This window comes from Theropithecus gelada, chromosome 5 (genome assembly GCF_003255815.1).
Source record: "Theropithecus gelada isolate Dixy chromosome 5, Tgel_1.0, whole genome shotgun sequence".
Lineage (NCBI taxonomy): Eukaryota > Metazoa > Chordata > Mammalia > Primates > Cercopithecidae > Theropithecus > Theropithecus gelada.
The window spans coordinates 160,114,265-160,141,467 of NC_037672.1; the positions used below are offsets into that span (position 1 = coordinate 160,114,265).

The 27,203-nt window shown below is 39.0% G+C and overlaps 1 long non-coding RNA gene across 1 annotated transcript; it reads left to right on the top strand.

The window, feature by feature from the left end:
• The first annotated feature begins 23,497 nt into the window (after window positions 1-23,497).
• LOC112625484 lies at window positions 23,498-25,967 on the top strand. Its single transcript, XR_003119606.1, has 2 exons — window positions 23,498-23,577; window positions 25,527-25,967. It is a non-coding gene; the product is annotated as an uncharacterized LOC112625484 (long non-coding RNA).
• The last annotated feature ends 1,236 nt before the right edge of the window (window positions 25,968-27,203 follow it).

Consider the following 27,203-nt stretch of genomic DNA (forward strand, 5'->3'; position numbering starts at 1 on the left):
TAAAAATGCCCTTATCACCCCAGGCCCCACCCAAAGCTGTATCTTGGGAGGATCTGATATAGATCTATTAGGGTGAAAAAAAAAAAAAAAAAAGGAGGAAGAGACAGCAAGTTGACTGAGTTTGTTTGTAAATTCTCTAGAATCCAGCCACAAAAAAATATAAAAAAGACAGAGGAGAATATTTCAAGGTTAACATGACATTTTTATCATAAAGCAGTGTCACTCCTGGTGAAAGAAGTAAAGTAAACCTCAGTGTCTTGGAGACTGACAGATACACCAGGCGGCAGCTCCTCTTTCTTAGCTGATTGCTAGGAGATGAGTGGGAAGGACAGAGCAGAAATGTCTTCCTCCTACACCACCTAACCATGACCTAAGAGAACAGCCACACTAGCTTAGACTGGAATACAGGTCCCGGAAATGGTCTCTTTTCTTTTTTTTCTCTCTTTCTCACTATTTTTTTTTTTTAAATTTTTTTTTCTTTTTTTTTGAGACAGAGTCTCGCTTAGTCACCCAGGCTGTAATACAGTGATGCCATCACAGCTCACTACAGCCTTGACCTTCTGGACTCAAGTCGTCCTCCCACCTCAGCCTCCTGAAGAGCTGGGGCTACGGGCACATACTACGCCTTGCTAAATTTTTATTTTTGTAGAGACGAGGTCTCCCTATGTTGTCTAGGCTAGTCTCAAACTCTTGGATGCAAGTAATCCTCCCACCTCAACTTCCCAAAGTGCTGGGATTACAGGTGTGAACCACTGCACCCAATCTCTTTCTTGACAGATCAAAGTGAGTGTCATTACAAAGGCATAACTACAGAAACCTCTCTTCTCGTTGATGCACTACTTTCATTTTTATTTACTACAGTTTATCTTTGCTTTTACAGGGGGAAAAGAAAACAAATGGTAAAATGTTTGGATGAAACTGAAGTTCATTGTGAAGTTAAGGATGAACTTCACCCTTAAAGTATAAGGCCCATGTATAAAAACGTATAAATATGCTACCAGTTTCCATTTTTAAAGATTAATTGAAAAAGATTTACCAAAGATATAATGATTGCTAGTTTTCCTAGAATCAAGCTGAATATAACCAAAATAATCGTGTGATTTCATAGTCATGCTTTTACACTACTCTCTGTTTTAGTACATAATGTGGCCTATTCTGAGTGCTATTTTTTTCTTTTTGTCAGCCTGGAAGATCCTACTTATTCTTTAAGCTACAGCATAAGTGTCACCTCCTCTGTGTTGCACTTTCCCTGTTCTCTCCTTTAGTATCTACTGTGCCCCATAATTATTTATACTAAAGAACCTATATCATTGAATGGAAATCATTCATTCTTTTCTCTGTCATCCCTGATAAACCATGAGATCCTTAAGAGTATAATTCTGGGCCGGGCGCGGTGGCTCAAGCCTGTAATCCCAGCACTTTGGGAGGCCGAGGCGGGTGGATCGCGAGGTCAGGAGATCGAGACCATCCTGGCTAACACGGTGAAACCCCGTCTCTACTGAAAATACAAAAAACTAGCCGGGCGTGGTGGCAGGCGCCTGTGGTCCCAGCTACTCGGGAGGCTGAGGCAGGAGAATGGTGTGAACCCGGGAGGCGGAGCTTGCAGTGAGCCGAGATTGCGCCACTGCACTCCAGCCTGGGTGACAGAGCAAGACTCCGTCTCAAAAAAAAAAAAAAAAAAAAAAAAAGAGTATAATTCTGAGTTTAGTCATTTGTATGTCTCCAAAACTTAAAACAATGTCCTGATCATGGGTGCTCAATAAATACTTACAGAGTAAATAAAGAAAAATATAAGTCTTTTTCTTATGCTTCTGATTCATCAACTGGAACCAGAAATGATAAGGCAGTTAAAGGGAGCTTATCTTAAGGGATATCATCTCTTTAAAGGGCCAGGTTGGGGGGAAATTCCAATAACCAGAACGTCTCATAGATAGAGAGTTCACAAAATTTGAAAATCGATGCCAGTATCAAAATGTCAGGAATACTAATGGCTTCAGTACAGTTAGTGAGAACTCAGGAGGAAGAAGATAATTTCCCTTTTATGAATTCATCCACGCTGATCACCAGATCCAGGACCTTCTAGTGAGCTTCAACAGTTTGATAACAAAATACAAAAACGTGCTAACAATACTTGCCTCCTTTTCTTTTCGATCATTCTAAGACTTACTGGCAATCAAAGATATATATATATATATACACACACACACACACGTATATACATATATGTGTTTTTAAACAGCTGTTTAAGAGTTTCCCATAGTTCATTCAAATTACTCTTATTGGCTTAACTATTTCCTTGCATCAATGTATGCTGATCGATCCTCTCACTTACCTAATATAGGAAGTTAAGGATCTAAATGAAAAATATTTATCTTACTGTTACAGTAAAAGGGAATGACTTTCATTCCAAGTTCTACTTTGCTTTCTATACATACAACGTGTTGTTACATCTTGTGAGTCCTTTTTTTTATTCATATGTGAAAAGTGAATCACACAAATATGTTTTTTTTTCATGTGGGAAAGCTAAATTTATTATTCACAGATAAGATTATCCAGCAAGACAGTCACACTGACAGACTTGAGAGAAAATTTTAAAAATTAATGATTTTTTCCCAATAGCATATCAACAACCAATTTTGAAGTACTTAGTTCATAGAAATTTTTGTAGCGTAGAGAAAGAATCATTAAAGTTTAGCTAGAGTCAGAAGGAAGAGGAGAGCAAGTCAGAAGATGCAATGTAGAGAAAATCCTCCTACTGGGTGTTTTGGGGAAGAGGGAGAGAGAATAAGAAAGAGAGAAAGGTGGTACATGGTTGAATGTGTGCAAATTAATTTTAGGTTCTCTAGGCTCTGCGTGGATTTTGGGGGATGAGGGGTGCGGAGCGAGAGAAAGATACTTAGATATTTTATGAGATATCTACCAAGGGTGGGTGGGCTGGGGGTTCCAGGAGGAAGCAGCTCCCCAGCTGCCCCCTATCCACCTACCGAGGCACAGCCCCTGCAGAATAAATCTGGCAGCCTGAAGTTGAGCTTTCTTGAGTCATTCTGTACCATCTTTCACGAGGTTCTGCCAAGAAAAATTTGGAACTTGGAAAATTTTTGGTACAACCAACGTGTGCCACCCATCAGCTGACAGAGGTACGTTGGTCCCAGCCCCAGGAGTAGGACAATACCTATTTATTCTACTGTAATGGTTTGTTTGAGTGAAAGCTAACCAGGCTTTCTTCATTTTTCAAAACTAAACCTTTACTAAGGGCAACTTAAACATTCAACAGTTAAGTTTACTTTCTTATAGAAGAAGTCTTTAAGTTAAACAAAAACCTAAACCAAAATCAATGCACTTATCACTTAACTTTTGTTTATGGTTCTTCCTATTCATCACTTATCTTTCTAGCTTCAGAGAAACACTCTTAATTTCTTTCAGATGCTTCAGTTCTGAGATACCGGGATTTGAACAGTACTGATCTCAGAGATTTCTTTTGGAGTAAACAACTAAGGACTTTCTTTTTGCTGCAGGCTGTGACTTCAAATTCAGTTTCTTCTTCTTTCGTCTATCATAGGGTGAACTACCAAAAGAAAAAATAAAACAGCCCCTGTTTTTTTTTCTGATTGTTTCTCCCTGTTTTTATCTTCAATATATAAAGCAGAAATAGGGCTGAAGGTAAAGGGAAAAAAAGAGGCTTAATGTCTGTGTTTCAACACTGAAAAGTCAAAAAAAGTCCAAGCCTAATCTCCTATAATATAAAATGACACAAACTCACAGGGAGTTTACATTTTTTCTTTTATTCTACACTCCTGCTCACTTGAGTCTTTGTTGACTATTATTAAAACAATGACAACCAAACTGATTCATTTTTATTGAGCACACAAATTGTGATTAGTAGAATTTTTATGTATGGACTTGAAATTTTTCTTTGTTCTTAGCTGTTTGTTTACAACTAAATTGTAAGCTTGTTGCGTATAGGGAATATATCTTCTACTTGCTTGTTCAAACTGTGTCTGGAATTGGTGGGTTCTTGGTCTCACTGACTTCAAGAATGAAACCTCGGACCCTCGTGGTGAGTGTTACAGCTCTTAAAGATGGTGTGTCTGGAGTTTGTTCCTTCTGATGTTTGGACGTGTGCAGAGTTTCTTCCTTCCAGTGGGTTCGTGGTCTCGCTGGCTTCAGGAGAGAAGCTACAGACCTTCGCGGTGAGTATTACAGCTCTTAAGGTGGCACGTCTGAAGTTGTTCATTCCTCCTGTCTGGAGTTGTTCGTCCTTCATGGTTGGTTCACAGTCTCGCTGGCTTCAGGAGTGAAACTGCAGACCTGCGTGGTGAGTGTTATAGCTCATAAAGGCAGCGTAAACTCAAAGAGTGAACAGCAGCAACATTTATTGGATTTATTGTGAAGAGCAAAAGAACAAAGCTTCCACAGTATTGAAGGGAACCCCAGTGGGTTGCCGCTGCTGGCTCAGGTGGCCTGCTTTTATTCCCTTATCTGGTCCCACCCACATCCTGCTGATTGGTCCATTTTACAGAGAGCTGATTGGTCCGTTTTACAGAGTGCTGATTGGTGCGTTTACAACCCTTTAGCTTTTCACAGAGTGCTGACTGGTGTGTTTACAATCCTTTAGCCAGACAGAAAAGTTATCCAAGTCCCCACCTGACCTTTAGCTAGACACAAAAGTGCTCCAAGTCCCCACCAGATTAACTAGATACAGAGTGCTGATTGGTGCGTTTACAAATATTTATCTAGACACAGAGTGATGATTGGTGCGTTTACAATCCTTTAGTTAGACAGAAAAGTTCTCCAAGTCCCCACCTGACCCAGAAGCCCAGCCAGCTTCACCTCTCATTGGCACTCGCCACAGGACTTTGTGGCACCTAGCCTGGGCACTCCGGCAGCCCAGAGGGAGCTCAGTCCCCCAATCAAGTCCAGCAGGTGCCAGCTGGCCATGCCGAGTGTGGGGCCTGCCGAGCCTGCACCCACCTGGAACCTGCGCAGGCCCACGAGTGCCATGTACAGCCCTGGCTCCCACCTGCACCTCTCCCTCCACACCTCCTCACGAGCAGAGGGAGCCACCTTCGACCTCGGCCAGCCCCAGAGAGGGACCCCCACAGGGCAGCGGCAGGCTGAAGGGCTCCTCCAGTGCAGCCAGAGCAGACGCTGAGACTGAGGAGGTGCTGAGAGCAGCAAAGGCTGCTAGCACGTTGTCACCTCTCAATCCCCTCTCTAAATAGGACACCCCAACTGCTGTTGGGAATTTGGCTGATGACCACTCTAGCTACTTCCTGCTGGATAGGGGCAAAGAAGGGGCCCTGCAGTTGTAGTGTCCTCCAGAGGGGAACTCTTTAGGCTAGTGGAAGGGCCAGCGGGTCGGTCCAGGGATCCTCAGTAGAAGTTGTTAGTTGAGCTCATTTGGGGTTCCATTTGTAAGACCATCTGTAGCTTGATGCCCTCCATTCTAGAGGAAACAAATTTGACAAGAAGGTTAAAAACACAGGGTCCAAAGGCGAGTAACAGCAAGATGGCTGTCACTGGACCTAGAAAGGGGAGAAGCCATGTTGCCCAACTCCAGAGGTTGGTATAAGAGTTTGAAAGGCGTTGCCTGATTTCAGAAGCCTTTTCCTGTAAATGCCAGGTGGCATCTCCTACTATCCCTGACTAGTTAGTGTAAAAGCAACAGTCTTCCCCTAAGAAGGTGCAGAGTCCTCCTTTCTCAGCAGTGAGGAGGTCTAGGCCTCAGCGGTTTTGGAGAGTCACTGCTTGTGAAGACTCTATTTGGGATTGTAGAGTAAGGAGAGATTTTGTTATTTCTTGCAAACTGTCTAAGAAATCCCTTGAGAGTGTGTGGTAGTAGGATAATGAAGTAGATAAACTGGCTATTCCTGTTCCTGTAGCCATTCCTAACCCTATAAGTAGGGGTATTAGTTGTATGACTCTGCACTGACAGACTTGAGCTTTGAGGGGTACTGATAGGGTCTGATTTCCTGGGGCAATGTTAATGTTGGGACTTAGAAAGACTAACGTGCAGGTGCCTGTCCAGTTAGTGGGGAGGCGGATATAGGCCGATGTTCCACATAAGAAGAATATGCCTTGGTTGGGTACACAGAAATTTACCCTGGCATTTAAAGGAATAGGGTACACTGTTTTTTCTTTACTACTTCCATTTCTCTTTCTTTGTCTTTGACTTCTTGTCTCTTTCTGACTCCCTCTTTGTCTCTTCCTCTCTCTGACTTTCTGTCTGTTTGTCTCTCTTTCTGACTCCCTCTTTGTCTCTCTGTCTCTCTCTCTGACTTTCTGTCTCTTTCTCTCTTTCCTTTCTGCTGCTCTTTCCCTGCCTCTGCCAGATGCTTATGCTGCTGTTCTCCCCTCTCCTTCCCCTTTTGATGGCTTTGGCAGTGTAAGACTGCCGCCTTTTTGGGTTTTTGTGTGCAATAACTCCATGGTTTCCTTGTGATATTTAATGGGGGTTCCCCCAGAGGTTAGGAACTCCCTTTCTTTCCATATTGCAGCGTGGGCATATAGGATTACATAAGCATACTTGCTATCTATATACGCGTTTATTCTTTTTCCCTTTCCCAGTTCTAAGGCTTGGGTAAGTGCCACTAGTTCTGCTAACTAGGCGCTGGTCCCTGGGGGAAGAGGCTTACTTTCAAGTATGGTTATATCACTAACTATGGCATAACCTGCCCTTTGTAGCCCATTCTCCACAAATGAATTTTCATCGGTATATAGGTTAAGGTCAGGATTAGCTAAAGGAACTTCTAAGAGATTATCTCTGGCGGCATACGTCTGCACTATAATTTGTTGGCACTCATGCGTGATTGGTTTCCCATCCTCTGGGAGAAAAGTGGCAGGGTTGAGGGCCACGCATGTACATATTTGAAGCACCAGTCCCTCAAGGAGTAGTGCCTGGTATCTAAGTAGGCGGTTGTCTGATAGTCATAAACTTCCTTTGGCACCTAGTATGCCATTTACATCATGAGTAGTCCAGACAGTGAGATCCTTTTGTTGTATTATTTTGATAGTCTCTGACACTAAGACGGCCACCGCCGCAACTACTCATAAACATTGAGGCCAGCCTTTTGCTACTATGTCAATTTCCTTACTTAGGTAAGCCACTGGTTGTGGGGTTGTCCCAGGAGTCTGAGTAAGGATCCCAAGAGCTATCCCTGCGCTCTCTGTGATGTATAAAGAGAAGTTTTGTCCTGTGAGAAGACTTAAAACTGAAGCTTGTACTACGGCCTGCTTTAAGGTTTTGAAGGCTGTTTCTACCCCCTGGTTCCCGTTCTACTAGATGAGTATTTGCCCTCTGGGTCTCCTTGATTATAGTATAGGGGGGCCTGGCTATCTCGCTGTATCCAGGGATCCACAGATGGCAAAAGCCGGTGATTCCAAGGAACCCTTGCAACTGTTTTAATATCTTAGGGTGAGGATAAGACAGTACAGGCTGTGTTCATTCCTTGCTGAGGGCCCTGGTTCCTCTGGCTAAGATTAGGCCTAGATATTTGACGTGCTGTAGGCAAAGCCGGACCTTCGACCTGGACGCCTTGTACTCTTGATTAGCTAGAAAGTTCAAGAGATCTAGAGTAGCCTGCTGGCATGAGGCTTCTGAACTGGTAGCCAAAAGTAAATCATCACATACTGAAGACCAGAGTGCCTGGACTTGAGAAGTGGCCTAGATCTTGGGCCAGTGCCTGACCAAACAGGTGAGGGCTATCCCTAAACCACTGGGGCAAGACCGTCCACGTAAGTTGGGACGTGTGATCTGTGGGATCCTCAAAGGCAAAGAGATACTGGGAGTTAGAGTGCGGGGGAATACAGAAGAAGGCATCCTTGAGGTTCAGAACCGTGAACCATTCTGCTTCCTCTGGTATTTGAGAGAGCAAGGTATAGGAGTTGGGTACAACTGGATATAGAGGAATTACTGCCTCATTGGGATGTTGCAGGGATTGCTGCATTTCCTTACTAAGCCTTGAGCTTTTAAACATTTAACAATATCCTGTAATCCTTTATGAGCTTCAGGCCTTAAGGGATATTGCTTTTGATAAGGAAAAGTGGTGGGGCCTTTTACCCTGATTTGGACTGGGTAGGCATATTTTGCCCTTCCAAATTGTCCTTCCAATGCCCAGACTTCAGGGTTGATTCCCTCCTCAAACAGGGGACAACAAATGGGTGATTTGTTACTCATGTTCATGTAGACAATAACTCCAGCTTTGGCTAATATATCTCTCCCTAATAAGGGTGTGAGACTTTCAGGCATAATAAGAAAGGCATGTGAAAAGAACAGTCTCCAATTACAACTGAGGAGGTGGGAGAAATACCTGGTTACAGGCTGTCCCAGGATTCCTCAGATGGTAACGGACCTTGAGGACAGTCATCCAGGACAGGAGATTAACACTGAGAATGCTGCACCAGTGTACAGGAGGAAGTCAATTTTCTGACCCTCAATAGTTAAACATACCCAGGGCTCAGTAAGGGTGATGACATGAGCTGGCACTTGCCCAGGGCACCCACAATCTTGTTAGGAGCTTCCAACCCAGAGAACCTTTGTCCTCTGGGGCAGTGCACCTTCCAGTGATTGCCTAGGCACAGCGGACATGGACAAGGGGGCAGCTTCTTTCTCATTGGACAATCTTTTTTAAAGTGTCCTTGTAAACCACACTGATAACAAGCCCTACTGGGTCATTGGCCTGCTCCATTTTCTGTCCTCTCTGAACCACCTGTCTGAGGGCCATGACTAAGGCTGTGGCCTTTCTCTGATCTCGCTTTTCCTTTTGGGCCTGTTCCTCTTGGTCCCTACTATAGAACACCGAGGTTGCCAGGTTTAATAATATCTCCAGATTTTGTTCAGGGCCCAGGGCTTGCTTTTGGAGCTTTCTCCTGATATCTGAGACTGATTGGGTAATAAACTTATCTTTTAGAATCAATTGACCCTCAAGTGATTCGGGCGACAGGGGAGTATATTTTCTTTTTTTTTTTTTTTAATTTATTTATTATTATTATATTTTAAGTTGTAGGGTACATGTGCATAACGTGCAGGTTTGTTACATATGTATACTTGTGCCATGTTGGTCTGCTGCACCCATCAACTCGTCATTTACATCAGGTATAACTCCCAATGCAATCCCTCCCCCCTCCCCCCTCCCCATGATAGGCCAAATGTCCATCAGTGACAGACTGGATTAAGAAAATGTGGCACATATACACCATGGAATACTATGCAGCCATAAAAAAGGATGAGTTTGCGTCCTTTGTAGGGACATGGATGCAGCTGGAAACCATCATTCTTAGCAAACTATCACAAGAACAGAAAACCAAACACCGCATGTTCTCACTCATAGGTGGGAACTGAACAATGAGATCACTTGGACTCAGGAAGGGGAACATCACACACCGGGGAGTATATTTTCTTAAGGCCTCTCATTGCCGCTCAAGGAAGGCAGAGGGATTGTCTTCTTTTCCCTGAGTTATGGTGGACATCATTGAATAATTCATGGGCTTTTTCCTAATTCTTCTTAGTCTTTCTAGAACACAGGTCAACAGATGTTTATGACTCCAGTCCCCATGATCTGAGTCAAGGTCCCAGTGGGGATTCATACTGGGGACAGCTTGCTGACCAGTAGGGAATTTGTCCCTTTCTTCAGCTGTGATTCTATCATTTACTTGACTAAGATACCAGGTATCTCCAAACTCTCGGGCTGCAACTAAAGCCGCATTCTTTTCATTAAAGGCCAGGGTTTGATCTAACAATAGCTTGACATTTCTCCAAGCGAGATCAAAGGTTTGCCCTAGACCCTGTAGGACATCTATGTACCTATCAGGGTCATCTAAAAACTTCCCCAGGTCTGCCTTGATTTGCTTTAAATCAGAGAGGGAGAAGGGGACATGCACCCGGGTTGGGCCAAATTCCCCTCCCCCTACAGCTTGAAGGGGACATAACCAATAGCCCGGGGTGGCGGGTGATGGGGGTGTGGCTGTGGTCCTTTGGAGATTTCTTTGCTTATTTCTTTCTGGGTGGGGAAGATTAGAGGAAGATTATCATTAATAGGAAGGGGAGCTATAGGGAAGCTAGGATATGGGGGTAAGCTGAGAAGTCCTCCTGTGGGATGTAAATTGCAAGCTTTGCATAGTTGTGTATTCTCCTTCAATGAAAAGAAAGCTTGGACATAAAGTATTTCACTCCATTTGCCTTCCCTCTTACAGAAAAGGTCAAGCTGCAGGACAGTATTGTAATTTATATTTCCCTCAGGTGGCCATTTTTCCCCATCAGAGAGAGAATATTGGGACCAGGCCATAGTGCAGAAAAAAATGAGCCATCTCTTTTTCAGGGTTTGTGGGTCAAATTGGTCCCAATGACTTAGGATGCATTTCAAGGGTGAGCCTGTTGATGCCTGAGTGTTTTCCATCTGAAAGACAAAACCACCCACAGTTTTGGTTTGTTTTGTTTCTCCCCCTGCCCAAGAACCCGCAACAGTCCCTGGACCCTGCTGATTGGAATAGTTGGGTTCACTGATGCAGCAGCAGAAACACTAGTTTTCCTCTCAGACCACAAGGAGGACCGAGGAAGGTCAGATTTACTGGCCCTTACTGGTGCATTCTCAAAAACCTGTTAAGAGTCCTAAGCATTCTCCTGTTAGTATGGGACCTTACCCCTGTCCTATTAAGATGTTATGCCCCTAAAATGAAGTGGAGAGCCATACCCTGAGGGAGGGGAGGGATCTCTAAAGTTGGTAGAGTGATGCCTTTTGTCCTCACTTACATGAATAGGAAGGATAAAATTTCTGAGGCTCCCCATATCCTAGCTTCAGGAATAGCTTTTGTTAGGCCTGCTAGCCTGAAGAGGGATCCTAAAATTCCAGATAGTACCCCCTACAATGGGGCTTTGGGCAAAAATTATATTTTTCTGATTGGTGAGCCTGGGTGCCTAAAGAAGGTAACAGAGTCCTGAGGTTTAAAAATCATTCTTATAGGAAAAACTAGAAAAGCACCAGAAACAGGGAGTGATTTTTAGAAGCAGGACTAGTCTCAGAGAAGAGAGGCGAGAGAAAGTATGTCTAGCAGGCATTAGGAACCAGGAGGCAAGGGTCAGGGTAGATAGACTAGATGGGCGAGTCTCACTTGGGCGACGTGCCTTTGAGAGTTCCACTTATGGCCGCAGGGTCAACCAACTTGTTGTCAGGACCCTGGAGCTGCATGGCTTCCCCTCTGTCGAACCTCAGCTCAGCCCGGAAGTACAGGAAAAGCGGAAGCTGATTCCAGGCAAACCAATGCTCCCAACTCCGAAGAGTCTGAAGTTGTTAGAGAGCCCTTTCCCAAAAAGTTTGACACCCGTGTCTTTAGTCCGGTGGCCATGCTAGTTGCTTTTTACTGGCCAACAGTTGTTCTCCTGTGGGCAGGGGTGGGGGTCACAGGTGCTCAGTGGGGGAGCTTCTGAGCCAGGAGAAGGAATTTCACAAGGTCAATCACTCAGTTAAGGTGGGGCAGAAACAAATCACAATGGTGGAATGTCATCAGTTAAGGCAGGAAGCAGCCATTTTCACTTCTTTTCTGATTCTTCACTTGCTTCAGGCCGTCTAGGTGTATACGTGCAGGTCACAGGGGATATGATGGCTTAGCTTGGGCTCAGAGGCCTGACAATAAGCATGTAGTTAAGGCTGTAGTTCTATTAATGCCATATTTGGTGTACTTACCAATTCATAAAAATCGGTTTTCAATAAATTTGAACATACACACTCAGTGAAAAAAGATATTATTGTAAAAATGGCTATAAAAATATGGTTAATATTGGGTTAATATTGGATTCTGATATATTTCTTACCTGTGATCTCATTTTGTTTCCAGTTTTACTGAATATAACCAACCTTGGACATACAAAGATGTTGTTTTTATTTCTGAAATTACTCAGCTATAGTAAAGTATCAAGAATAGATATTTATATTTAAGAAGACTCACCCATCCCAGACTCTGAATTCGCTAATTAGCCAGTCAGAAAGAAAGATCACTAAGGAACAATTTACAATGCAATAAAAGTGATACGCTTTATTTTCTGAATAACAGCAAAGCAAGAGGTTCCATAAGAATCCTGGCAGAGCAATCTTTCCACTTTCAATGTTGATCACTTAGATCTTGTGAAATTCGTGGTGATTTTTAGTATAAATGATTAGAAAAGCTATTATTTGTGCATAAGGGAAACCTAACTTAATTATATCCATAACTCAACAATTTGCTCAGTGCTTTTTTGTGCATTGGGAAATTATGTTTCAGAAAACCAAACCAAAACAAAACCAGTTGTTGACATTTTCTTTATTAGATTCAGCAAAAATCTTTCTTCATCTTTCATTAAAAGTGTTATTCTTGCAGTGTATACCAAGGCATCAGCAGCTCCCTACTCTTTAATCATTAGTTTGAAGTCTCTGTTATTGTTCCTGGTGTGTATTGTTATATGCTGGAAAAGTCTTAAGAGGCAGTTGGTGTAGAGGTTAAGATGTGAGCCATGGGCTCTGGACTGAGGCAGAGCCTGATGCAAATCTCAGCTCTGCAATTTGCTGGCTGTGTGAGCCCTGGTAAGTTAATCACTGTGAACTGCAGTTTACTTCATGATGTAATTCAGATAATAACAGCTGTGATATAATAGCATTATTATAAACATTAAGTAAGATAACATCTAACATCTATCCAATTACCACTTAACACAGTGCCTGGTGCATAGTTTAAAATGCTTAATAAATGCTACCTGTAAATAGCTCCTAAAGTAAAAATTGGAGGCAACAAAGAGAATAATCACAAGCTGAAACTTGTCACTTTTGAAGTTATTATCTGTGACCCTTAACTAAAAATGTGTCATCTATTTAATATTTAACCAATTAATATGAATATCCTCTCTCATGTTGTCTCTAGACTTTAATATAGTCTAATATTATTATTGCTATAAAAATCTGTTGGAAATAATTTTAAGATCATAAACAGAGTGCATTACATTTTCATTATGTTATAAGCAAAATTTCATTCCTACAAAATAAAATACTTATTTAACTCAAATAAGATATACTTCCTTTTGGCTAAACAAGTATATTGCATTTTATAAGTAAAATATTTGGACTTGTCTGGCTTCTATCTGTCTTAAATCTTTTAGTAGATGTGGAAAACATGTTTATTTTTGCAGTGTTCAATAATTGTCTGCTAGGTTTTGTCACAGAATGCAAGCTCTAATTCAACTTCTGTTGAGAATTAGGCTTAAGTTATGATTGAGAATAAGGAAAATTATGAGCAAGGTGCCAATTATATCTTGAAATGTTTACTTCTAAACATTTTGTTCTAAGTTGCATATTTCATTTAAACATATCAATACTAATATTCTTTAATATTAGTCTACTCATTTAAGGGACTTTAGTTTTTTGTGTAAGAAACACACAATTGATCAATGCATTTTCATAACCACACCTGTGGGAGGCCTCCATATTTAGATTTGAACCAGGAGACCACTATTGACAGTTATCGCAAACAAAGACATAATATTAACCTAGGAGCCCAAATATGTGTAGTGAGTAAAACTCGCAATGGTTTGCCAGTTTTCTTATTACATTATTGCAAACTACAGAATTTGATTTTGTAAATTAAAGTATGCCAAACATCCTCAGAATCTAAGTGTTGCACTGACCAATATGGTAAGGCACTAGCCCCAAGTGACTATATGCTAAATTTAATTAAAATTTAAATTTAATACTTCAGTCCTTCAGTCCCACTGTTGCACTTCAAGAACTTAATTCCAAATAGGTAGCACTTTCATATTAGAAAGTGCCTATATAGTTCCTGTCCATCACAGCAGGGTATTTCACTGGACAACACTAGTCTAGCGTTTCTGTTTTCTGTAGTAATGAAAAAGAACTACTGAAATAACATGCATAGTAAATAGTCATTCATTTTTGTCTTTTCATTCCTGTATTTTTCTCTGCTCACTTGTTTCTTATACTAATACAGAATTATCCAATAAGATTTCAGCCTAAAAATGGAAAAAGAATTCTTTTAATTAATAAATAATTGAGAAAAACAATCAAGAGTTAATCTTATGTTTTCTGAGGTATTTACAGAACAACATAGGAAAAAAAAAAAAAAACACCTGAGTGTTAGAGGAATATTAACTTATACATAGAAATCTAAAATAAAGATCTATTTATCGGTGGCGAATTAGGCAAAAGTAGTTGACAAAATTCATTTCAATTTGTAGTACCACACATTTGAGAGAATCCTCCATTCTTTTCTCATATTTTCAAAAAATGATACATTTCAGCGTTATTTCTCCGCACCTACCGTTCTTAGAAAAAGTAGTTAATTTGAGGTTTTCCTTTTTTTTTTTTCCTTTTTTTTTTTTCTTTTGAGATGGAGTCTTGCTCTGTCCGCCAGGCTGGAGTGCAGTGGTGCAATCTCGGCTCACTGCAACCTCCGCCTCCTGGGTTCAAGCGATTCTCCTGCCTTAGTCTGCCGAGTAGCTGGGATTACAGGCACCCGCCACCACACCCGGCTAATTTTTCTAGTTTTAGTAGAGTTGGGGTTTCACCTTGCTGATCAGGCTGGTCTTAAGCTCTGAACTTCAAGTGATCCGCCCGCCTTGACCTCCCAAAGGGTTGGGATTACAGGCATGAGCCACCGCGTCCAGCCCTTTGAGACTCTTGATACTTACTATGTCATTTCGCTAGTAGAGGGGAATCACTGGGCCCCAAAACAGGTCTCTGCCTGTACTTGCTGAGACCAGCCTGTGCTCAGATGCAGCAGCCTCCTTCAGCCTGCTCTTTCACTCTGTGTCCAGGTACACTATGCTCTTGCTATGCAATTTTCTCTCCAGGACAGAGCTTTCTCTCTTCTGTTTCAGGTTTAGATTGGCTTGTAGCAATGACTTGACTACAATTCAAACAATAAGGACCTCACTTCAGTCCCAGATCTAAGCACAGTCCGTAAAGAAGCTTTTACCTGAGAGTCCTAAATTGCTCGACTATTTAAAAAAAATGGTTCCCATAGAACTATTAGTTCTCTATCATTTGTTCCATTAGCCTGAACCTGGGGGGCAATAAGATTTTTTTAATAAATGGAAAGCACAATGTACAATAGTGTTTCTTAAGCTTTTTTGGTTATCCCCTCCACCCTGCTTGCCAAGGAGCCTTTTTAGACATTTTTTCCCTAATCCCCCACTATGAAATTATAATACCCCAGATATGCTGTATCTGTAATTACTGTATGTATGTCTGTGCTTAATATTGTACTTTAAAGAGATAAGATTTTTCCACCTTCCAATAATGAAGTTTCATCCCCTTGGGGGCGATATTGCCCTCTTTGATAATGTTTGACGTACAGGAATTGAAACATCAGAAGTAGATACTACTTCCAATACTGCAGAACATTGTCAAGTATCTTTCAAAGTGTTTAGCTTGCCTGAGTGTGGAAATTAAGAAAATTTTTTTTCTTCCTGCATGCATCATAATTTGCATACATCAATAGTGATGTAAGTAAGGAAATAACTTCTTTGGGCTTTCTGAAAAGTCATAGTATCTGAAATCACCTGGCCCTTGACCTTAAAGATCTTATGTCATTCTACTCCAGCATTTTTCACTGTAATTGCTTATAGGCAGGGAAGGATTTTAGACGAATGAGGGACAAGGACATGGAGAAAGAACAGAGAAATGGCTGTAGATACCTAGATGATGGCATATACTACATTTTTAACTTTCCAATAACCATTAATTCAAACCCATTAGCCAATAGCTTGCTCATGTTTCTTTTGAAGCTTCCTAAGACAACAGTTGACACCTGGAGAACATCTCTTACTCCCCAACTTCAATTTCGAAAAGAAAATAATGTTCAAATGTTGAGCACTGAATTCAATATGAGAAATCAGTTATAGATTAAGGTAATAATTGCTAAGATTTTCACTAACCCGTTTTTTCACTTGGTCAAAAATTTCCTCCATATTGGTTGATAAATCAAGAAATCTTTACAATTAAAATAATTAAAATAAAAGGTGTTTCATTGGTATTTTCTTTCATTATGCTTTATAAAATAAATAGAAAGAAGAAATATGGAATTTCAAAGAGTAACATATTGTTCTTAAAATGTATTCAATTAAAGTAATGCAGGCAAAAATACACTCTCTAATGTATTCTATCATGCATTCCCTCATTCAGTGAATATTCCCTGGGGCCTACTATGTGCCAGGCATTATGCGCCAGAGGAAAACGTATCTTCTTAAGAAGTCAGTGCTAAGTCATTGTTCTTGTTCATATTTGGATCCCTTTTCAGGTGAGTTTCTTACAAGAAAATAGCTTAGCGTCTTTTCCCTTTGTTAAGTTCCTTAATGAAATTAGGCTTAGGAAGACAGAGTTCTCTATTCCCTCCTTTCTCTTCCTAAATCTTTACTGTATGTTGACAGTAAATATTAAAAACTTTCTGACTGTACTTACCACATTCTGAGGCATTTCAGTGAGGAGCAGAAACATTCCATTAAATCAACTCCAGTCACGTAAGGTTTTGGTGCTCTCCTTTTCACCTTTTTTTTTTCCACATAGAAACTTAATCTTGCAGGGGCTAAGTGAATATAACTTAGATTAAATTACTACTTTCACAAACAACTCAAGAATACTTAGTTCTTCTCCCTGTTCATTAGCTTCTATCTTTATATTTCTTATCAAATATAAAATTAAGAGAATTTATATCATAAATTCTCTCAAATGCACTTAAAATAATTTCGTGATTAAAAAACTAATATTATCTGCCTACGCTAGTCTGAGTTTCCTACATTAGCCTACAATTGTTATTTATTCACTTTGGGGAAAGAAGAAAAAAGTTTTAAATAGTTACACTCCATTCATTAAAATCCTTTATTTTCTAGTGTCTAAAATATTTCAATATGTTTAGGAAGAAAAAAAAATCCTCTTATTGTGAGGTTGATAATGTATTCAAAGCATTTTTCTATTATATAGTGAATTTAAAAAGCACATACAGAAAGAACACAAGTGGTAACAGAAAAGTGAGGATCATCTAACCCTACCTCACAGCCTAAGAAAAGAATGCTATCACTTGTTTCTGTGAGGTCATCAAGTGTCAAGGAGAGAGTTCCTCCATGGGGAGCTAACACCTGACATTTTGCACAGAAAGGTGTCTCCCAGAATTACCTCACACTCTGCATAGATATAGAGATTACTCCCATCTTCAGTGAGTTTGAGAGGGGCCTATAAATAGGATCAGGTGAGGTCTGAATAAGCAGTGATGTGTATCTGATCTTCTGATCCAGAATGAAATGAAAACATAATTACTTAACATGCAATGTGCTTTTAAAATGCAGAGATGTAATCCTTATATTATTTTTGTATGTCTCTCATTTTTACCTTTGTTTAGAGGTAGCATCCTGCCCTATTAAGTATGTAGATATGGAGAACATTAAATAAGAAGATAGCTTTTCATTATTTATTTAGGCAGAACATACAGTACTTGAAATCTGTGGGTTGCCATGAGGTTCCCATGGCAACTCTTCTATGGATAAGAATGCCTGACTAGGCTGGTAGCCTTGCTGTTAGCATCACCAGCCATAGCATCATTTGCGGATACGGTACTCTCCCCAATTCTGCGGTTTCACTTTTCATGGTTTTAGTTACCTTCAGTCAACCATGGTCTGAAAATAGTTGAGGTAAAATCAGGTATTTTGAGAGAGAGAGAGAACACATTCACATTACTCTTACTACAAAATGTTGTTATAATTGTCCTATTTTATTTTTATTGTTGTTAATCTCTTACTGTGCCTATTTCCTAAATTAAACTTTATCATAGGTATGTAAGTATAGGAAAAATCATGGTGTATATATATAGGGTTGGCTACTATTTGTGATTTCGGGCATCCACTGGGGTCTTGGGACACATCCCCCAAGGCTCAGGGGGAACTACTGTATCATCATCTTAATTTTGAAAGTTAACTTGTAAATGAATTTTGTATATTCTCTTACTGCTCTGGAAATCTAAGGTCAAGCACAAGTGATGTTTATTTGCTTTAATACATTTCCACTGAAAGAGGAAAGGAACTAGAGACAAGATTTTAATCTTTCCGTTTTGTTTTTGGTTTTCCTATTTTTGTTTCCATCAAGTTAAACTCTACTATGGATTTTTGTAACTCACAATTGATGAGCTCTAGCACTTTGTAGCGTGGTTATTTACATATTTAGTCTTAGGAACCTGAAACCATAATCTCTAGGGATTTATTTATAGTTTTAAAAAATGGACTAAAGGCCTACATAAAAACGGATAGAGCTGCTTGAGTTTTGTTTCTCCCTCTATAATAACCAGAAATTGTATTCCTCTTCACATATTAAACACCGGAAACATTTTTAAAAAGGTAAACTCCAAAAATTCCTTTTTGAAAGTTCCTCAGAAAACTCCTTATTAATTTATATCTGGCAAAAAAAATCTCTTTTTGGTAGATTTCTGGACATAACTTCATCTATTGCATAACTACCTTTTGTTTTTTTCAGAAGTGACAAGTGTTGAATATGTACTTCTAGATATAAAGCTGAAAGACTGATTTGGTGTTAAAGAAATGGGTGAATATGAGTCAAGTTAGAAAGGAATTGAATACCAGAGGAGAGGGAGGAAGTAGTGGGAAAATGTCTTTGATGGTTGTCAACCCATTTGAAACATTTAAATTCAGAGTGCTATCCCTAGAGAATTGGAAAGTAGGTTAATTCTTTAACCACCATTATTCCCTCCCCATCTCTGAGAATAAAGTAAAAGTAATATACAATCCTTATTGTTCTTCTATTTTGTTTTGTTTTGAAACACAAAATAAAATGAAATAGAACGAGCTTGAGCAACTGGAAGGATGGAATTGTCATAAACTGAGGGAGCAGAAATGTCCAGTGGTGCAAGTTTGGGATGAATTTAGAATTCATTTTGGACACATTAATGTATCTATTAGTCATTTAAATAAAGATGTCAGGGGGTTTGTGCATTTCTGAGTCTGAGTGTCTGGAAGAGAAATGTGTACATAGAAAACATAAATGTGACCCTCTTACCTTAAGAGACAGGGAAAAGAGAACAATTAGAAAAGAGGACTGAGAAGTAGAGCCACTGCTGGTGTTTTGCTCTAGGTAAACGGCATTTCTTGGAATTGTGCACTAGGTGGCTCATCTGAGAGTGAGCCGTGAACTAGGAGGAGAAAAAAGTAAAAGAGTTTGGTGTCCTGGAAGCCCAGTGGGAAACATTTTAAGGAGCAGAAAATTTTATCAATCACGCAGTTAAGTATAATGAAGACTGAGATCAGACCATCATAGTTTGCATTGTAAAAGCCACTGATGACTTTGAAAAGGGCAGTTTCCACTAATGGAGGGGGAAGCCTGATTAGAATAAGCTACAGAGGAAATGAGAGAAGAGGAATTGGGAATCTGAGATTATTAATAATTTTGCAAAAGAAAGCAGAACAGCTCAGTAGCCAGTGAAATGGACCAAGGCAAAGATTAAAAAAATAATAATAAAGGAGAGATAATAGCAATTTTACAAAAAGGAAAAAATGGCGAGGGGAGAAAGAATTGCTAGAGTTCTCTCTCTCAGTAAGCAAAGGCAGTGCACAAATGAAGTGATTAGCTTTAAGTAAAAACACTCCGTAAAGAAGGCAGTCATAGGATATTGAGGAAAAAAGCAAGTTAGTAGGTGAACATGGTGATGGAAATCTGAATGTGTTTGAGGTATCACAGGTTGGATTCACTGGAAGCAAATACTGAGATGGAGTTTGGAATACTGAATATGTGTTAGGGATCAACACTTAGGGAAGGGAGAGAGAGGAAACAAACGGATGGAGGAGAAATTCAAACTACAGTACATGCCTGGCAAAACTTAACCAACCCAAAGACAGCTCTGGATCTGTTCCTCCAGCCTTTATGCTGCCCTCAACCACTCCTGGAAATGGACACTGGATTTGGGCTTCCCCTAGAAGGGTGCATTCTGGGATCTCCAAAAGTGAGATGGACTTTATAGTTGCTCAATGCTAGAAGACATCTGCTGATCCCGGCAGCTACGGTATAAGGCTGTTTTTGTGAAAAGGGATGTGGATGATACAGCTCTGTGTCCACCCAGTGGAATTGTTTCCATTTTCTCAGTACAAAGAGGAAGCAAAACTGCTACTGTGGAGTGAGGAGGGGCAGTGAAATCAGGGAATGGAGGGCTTGAAGGTTGTACAGGAGTTATGAAATTGTCACCTTGGTGAGTGACAAGTGAATGGACTAGGAAAAAATACTGCAGCTTTAAAGCTCCCTTTTAGGTTTGGTAGTTATGAATCTCAAGTGATACCAGACAGCATGAGTGTTGGGTTTTCTCTGATCACGTTCAACTCTATATGTGTAGATTCAGGAACAGAGGGAGAGAGGGGAAGAAAAATTGAGACATCAAACCATTAGTAGGAGGCCAGATTATTTAGAGACTTGTCAGTCATTTAAGGATCTTGTCTTTTGTTTCCCAGTTAGATGGCAAACACTTCAGGGTTCCTTTTAATCCTTTTGGTTTTGAGAAATAATACATATAGATAGATAGATAGATAGATAGATAGATAGATAGATAGATAGATAGATAGATAGATAGATAGATAGATAGATAGTTCCACAGAACATAAGTGCATAGCTCAAAAAACTATCACAAGGCAATCACCCTTGTTACCTTAGTCAAGCCAAGGAAGAGAGTACGGCCAGCACAGAGACGGTCCCCTCTGGTCCTCTCCCAATTATTATTCCCTTCTCCATTTTGATAATTCCTCTCCTAACATTTATGGTAATCCCTTTGCTGTTTGTTTGTTTGTTTGTTTGTAATATGCCATCAAAACTTGTAAGGTTTGTTGGTTTTATTTTTTCATCTTTTCAGAAATGCAATTAGACCGTATATCCTTTTTGTGTCTGGCAGTTTTGCTCTCCATCATGTTTTTGAGATGCACCCACATTGTTGCATTTGTAAGTTCAGCTGCCCACAGGATCAGACTTGAAGCTTAGTTTTCAGAAATTTTAACCCTGCAGCTACAGGAGATATTTCTGTGTGTGTCTGTGTTTTCCAGGACAATTACAGAAGTTTCCTGGATCCCTACTGAGGTTGTGGATTAGGATTTAAAGCCATGAACTCATCTTTTCCTTCCTCCACATCCTGCAGTACACTTAGTAGAAATCAAATGATGCAAAGTAAAATTCACTGGTAAAGATATCTGGACCTGGGGTATTTGCTGTGGGAAGATTTTTTTTTTTTTTTTTCCATATGGCTTCTACTTAATAGAGGACTACTCTGATAATTTATTCATTTTTGTATCCATTTTTGTAAGTTTGTTTTTCTAGAAATTTGTCTATATCACTTACATTTTTACATTTTATTGGCATAAAGTTATTCATAATATTGTCCTATTTCCTATGACGGTTATCTTAATTATAAAAATGTAACAGTCAACTAGATTTTCCTCATAATGTCATCATAAATAAATTTCAAAAGGTAGGATCATTAGGACCACAGGCATGAAAGACTCTGTACATCTTTTTCTAAGTTACTCTCAATAAAGTTTGATACTATCGGTGGTATAGGACAATAATTTTTTTGAAGTCTTTGCCATACTCAGTATGATAATCATGTTTCTATTTATTTTTTGTCAGTTTGATATACTCAAAATAGTATTCTTAATTTTATTTTTATTTCTTTAGGTTTATTTGGAAGGTTGGGCAATATTTTTGCAAATTTTTATTGGTATTTTTTTGTGTGTGACTTGGCTGACACATCCTGTAGGTTACATTTTGATTTAAATGATTAAACAGGCAAAATCTACCAACAGAAAAAAAGTCAAGTTCTTTCAATATGACCACTGACCAGTGTTACTAATAGGAAATCACTACTGAAAATACAAGTTGTACCCTTTATAATGTGTACAAATGCGACAAAATCTTGCAGCTATTTTGCATAATTCTTCCCTATCAGCTTTATTTGTAGAGATCTATTTCTATGCATAATTTTCAAAGTAAAACAAAAAACTACATGTTTGCCAAATTATTATGTATACTAATAACATCAATATGACACTAAATTGCCTTGTGAAGCAAAATTGATTTATTTAATAAACCAATAAAGTCTAAGTTCTTGCTAAACTTATTCTAAATAAATTCCTAAAATTGACACAATATGGCAATCTAATGACGCATCATCAGTGTTTGATTGATAGTGAGTTAATGTTAATAAACAACAATCCAGTTTCCAGCTAATTAATAGGTTCAAAAATGTTATGAAGTTTTAACCCAGTGCTGTATACATAAGTGAAACCCTTGAAAATGTGTAGTTTAATTATGTAACTGCTACCACAAGTGTCCTTATTATGGAATTTTGAGAAAATTATAATTGGATAAATAGAAAAGTGTATCACTGAGTTAACACTGAATTATTTTTGTTCGTGCATGTGTGTGTATGTGTGTGTGTGTGAGAGAGAGATCTGTATTACGGCATATGTGGGTATTAAATATGTGCTGATTAGTTTCTAGCAGAATTTCTTAGCACTAATGTCTCCTTAAATATAACAGTTTTTTTTCCTTAGTCTTTGTTATAATATTTCTTCTTCTCTTTGTCAATTCCAACTTTTGAAAATCCTGTGGTTTACTAATGCCTTTGAGGAAGCCTACAACGGTGGCTACAAGCTCAGATCCTGGGATCAGACAACTCTTGTGTTCCATATGATTTCATGTTCCATATGATTTCAAGTTCCATATGATTTCAAGTACTAGCTGCAAGAAATCAAACAAAATCTTTAACCTATACAAGTCTTCACTTTTCTTCCTTATAAAATGATAATGTTTACTACCTCACAAAACTGTTGTGAAGATGTAAACACACAAAAGATGCAAAATATATCTTTTTTCAGGGACTACCACTCTACCTAGCCACTCAAACCATAAATAAAGCCGAGAGTCATTCCAGACACCTTCCTTTTGCAGCCCAATCCCTAACATTACAAGTCCTGTCAATTCATGTCCCATTACTTCCAGGATAAAATCCAAACTCCTTAGAAAGGCCCCAAAGGTCTCCTGTCACCTGACTTCCAATTACTTTCTAGCGTTAGGAATTGTTTTCTTCTGTTCCATCCTTGTACAGTCTTCATACCCGTCATACCTATCTATCTGCTGGTTTCAAAACATGCTGAGCTGTTTTACAGTTCTACGGCTTTTCTCAGGTTTATCTTTTATTTTATAAGATTCAGCCCTAAGATCATGTTCTCTGTGAATTATTGCCTACCTTCCTCCTCTTCCCATCTTTACCTAAGGTGGAGCAGACTTTTCTCACTTCTATGTTCCCACTATACCCTGTAAAAACATATACTGGTATTAGAGCACCTAGTATCCTTATTTATCCATTTTCTACTATTGCACTCAGGATTGCATTCCCAGCATCAAATGACTGACCAATAATAAGCACAAAACAAATGTTCATTGAATGAACGAATATATTAAGTTTCAATGGCTCTCTAAACCTAATTTCACTAGGTTGGTTCGTTAACGGAAATATTAACAGCAACTTATATGTACTTCCCCACTTGTTGCTCCAAGAGATTTACAGGTTTGTGCTTCTATTTTTTTTTTTTTTTTCACGTTTTCAAGTAAATCTAAGTACATGACCTCAGATGACTTTCTCATCCTGAAGCTATTTTACAAAGTAGAGAAAACTAGAAAGGGAAAGCAAATGTCTCCTAGGATACTAAGTCTTCTCTTTATTCTTTATTTTTAAACTCCCTAGAAGCATTATATATATGTGTGTGTGTGGATATATCCATATTATATATGTATATATGTATATATATTTTATATATATACACACACACACACACATCATGCATTATTCGTTGCTGTCTGTAAAGGTCAGCACTCTGGTGTATTTATGGATAGAACAGCATGGATACACTCTTACTGAATGATCATAGAGATCAACCCAAAAACCTTGCAGCAGATTGATTATCCTTAATCATTTGGTAGCCAAATTTTGGTATCATCTAAAGTTCAGTTTTTTTAAGCAAATTGTATTATCTGAAGACAGAAAAAGAAAAAAAATAATTTTTCTAAAATGCTGTTATTTCCAAATTAGAGATGATAGGGTCCTCTCAAAACCAGTTCCAAGAAAAAGAGAATTCATGTTCCATTTATCTTTCGGAGCCATTTTTGATGAACAACTGACCTGGAAATCTGTGCTAAAATAGGTTTATGATACCTTGTGAAATACTTTCAAGTCATTAAATAAAAAGAATCCTCACTAACGCTTGTCGTGATAATCTTGAATCCACACATATAAACCACTATACTCTAGAAACACAAAGAATTCCAGGGGTGATGAATCAGAAAGTGGCATCTAGAAACAAGGTTTCAGTTACTGTCTCTCAAGTAGCTTCTCTGTACTAGAGTAGGGATAGGTGTGATAAAACAGCGCTGGTCCTCAGATAATACTCTAACAGAAAAGATGATTTAAGCAATCAATTACAATAAAATGTCATGAGGATATGAGAATGGAAGTAGAGCACTGTATGAGAACTGAAGTCTATTCTCACATCTCATGTTACATTCACAGACAGAAATAAAACATTTTTGGCCAGGAGCGGTGGCTCATGCCTGTAATCCCAGCACTTTGGGAGGCCAAGGCAGGTAGATCACCTGAGGTCAGGAGTTTGCAACTAGCCTGGCCAACATGGCGAAACCCTGTCTCTACTAAAAACACAAAAATTAGCCGGGTGTGGTGGCACATGCCTGTAGTCCCAGCTACTTGGGAGACTGAGGCACAAGAATCACTTAAACCTAGGAGGTAGAGGCTGCAGTGAGCCAGTATCGCGCCACTGCACTCCAGGCTGGGCGACAGAGAGAGACCCTGTCTCAATAATAATAATAATAATAATAATAATAATAATAATAATAAATACAGCTTATTTTAAATGAGCATTTGTAAGGGTCATTGCTACTTGCCCACATTAGGAACTGTCATGACATATCTATCCAGTCCAGCCAGCTATGTGATAAAGTACCTGGATGGGTCCTTTGACTAGAACTCTATGAGAACTAACAAAATATTAATTAGCATGATTGAATCTACTTTTTTGTAAGGGCAATTTATACATCTTGCTTTTCTATAACAAAAATAAATTATGCAACTCTAAGACTTACATACAAACTTTCAGGTCCTCTAAGTAAATGGAGAGAGACCTTAGTCTATTAGGCCTATGAGAATGGTCTCATTCTGGTCTTAATTTCTCTCCTTCCAGAAACTTTTCTGAATGATTTTCTATGTTCCATTTGGATCTTTTCCTTTTCTGTTGTTGCATATGGGCATTTTTAAAGTATTTGTAGAATGTCCTTAGAATTTGTGTGGACTTGCTCAGATTTCACTGTTGATCACAATATGCCTGGAATGAACTTTATAAAATAGAGACCAACCATGACATGTGTTCAGCTGAATATAGTGCCCCTTCTTTTAATGTAAGAATGATTTTCTATTTATGTCCTAAATGACGGACTCTCTGTCTCCAGCCTCTTTTTCTGTCTTCAGATACTACTTTGAAAACAAGATGAAAGCCATGGAATCTCCGAGAAAAATGTACATCTTACAGACTTTCAGTGAGTTCTGGAACACCAGGAACCTAGAGTCCACACTAATGAACAGCAGTTTCCTAACCTAATGCGAGAGACTTAAGATTTCTTCTGCGTCCCATGATCTTCTAATAATTGTCTTCTTAGCAAGACTAGACACAGCTCCAAGAAATGTGCATTACCATGAATGTCTTCCAGCTATCTTCTATGACAGCATTTCCCAGTGCATTCTGTGGAATAATGGTACAGGGTGATGTTCTATGAAGAAAAATAAATATGGAAAGTAATATATTCCACAGTCCATACATTAGATTGCCTACACAACAGCAATGTGCTGTAGTTTAATAGGATTTGAATGAAAAAAATTAATGCTCACAGCTATTTTCTTCTGCCGGCAAATATTTTTCTGACCATAATCTTGCTAAACAGAATTCATCTGAACTTATGTTGTTGCCAACAAATATACGAACAATTATACCTAATCAAAAACAAAAACCAAACTGATGTTCAAGAAAATTAATCATTTGCTTTGAATAAATCAGCTATTAAGAAAGCTTACATAATTGAGTCTGACAGTGCCAAATCATGTCTGAGATGAAACACTGCATGATACATAATCAAACAGATATTTGCAAGAGCTGTGGGTTGGGGGAGAGTGCAAATGTTTCCCAGCACTCCTGTATGTCATGGGAGCACACAATAAAACACTTGAAGAACTGCAATAATAAAAGGTTTAAAGAGCTGCAATAATAGGTTTTGCACACTGTAGTGGCTACTGATACTGAGAACATTTTAGAAGTTCATCTCTATCATCTAAACACTACACACCTCCACAATCTATTTATTACGTCTTAATAGGAATTCTATGCTAATATTTTATCCCTTTGCATCTGCTCTGTTTTACTATTTGGGTCATATCTCTTGTTAGAAACAATGTTTGACCCGTCTATTCTCAATATAAATAAAAAGCTTTTACCACATAAAAAAGGTCAATTTGTTCTGTTTGAAAGATGGAGTAATGGAACTAACTGTAAGATATGCAATGTAAAATTTATTCCCATTTCACCTTTATATGAGTAGAAATGAGAGGTACTCAACCAAAATATGCATAACAATTACGCTTTCTGTACTAGCCTTCAAATAAATACATATGTATTTATACAAATAATAGTGTAAATGTATGCTTTCTATAGAATGCAGAGAAAATATTTGATGTTTTTCTTCATGGCTTATTTTCATTATTAAGTATTTTACCATTTGATACACGAATTTGTACTTTGTTTTCAGGTAATTGCATATATCTAGTCTGCCAATGACAGCAATTTATCATTGCACAGAGTCAAAAATGAGATGTAATTTTATTGCTGCTAGTAGCTCAAAACAAGTACTTTGGTCTAATTTATTTATTTATTTATTTTTCTGAGACGGAGTCTCGCTTTGTCAACCAGCTGGAGTGTAGTGGAGTGATCTAGGCTCGCTGCAACCTCCGCCTCTCGGGTTCAAGCAATTCTCCTGCCTCAGACTCCCGAGGAGCTGGAATTACAGGGATGCACCACCACACCCAGCTAATTTTTGTGTTTTAGTAGAGACGGAGTTTCACCATGTTGGCCAGGCGGG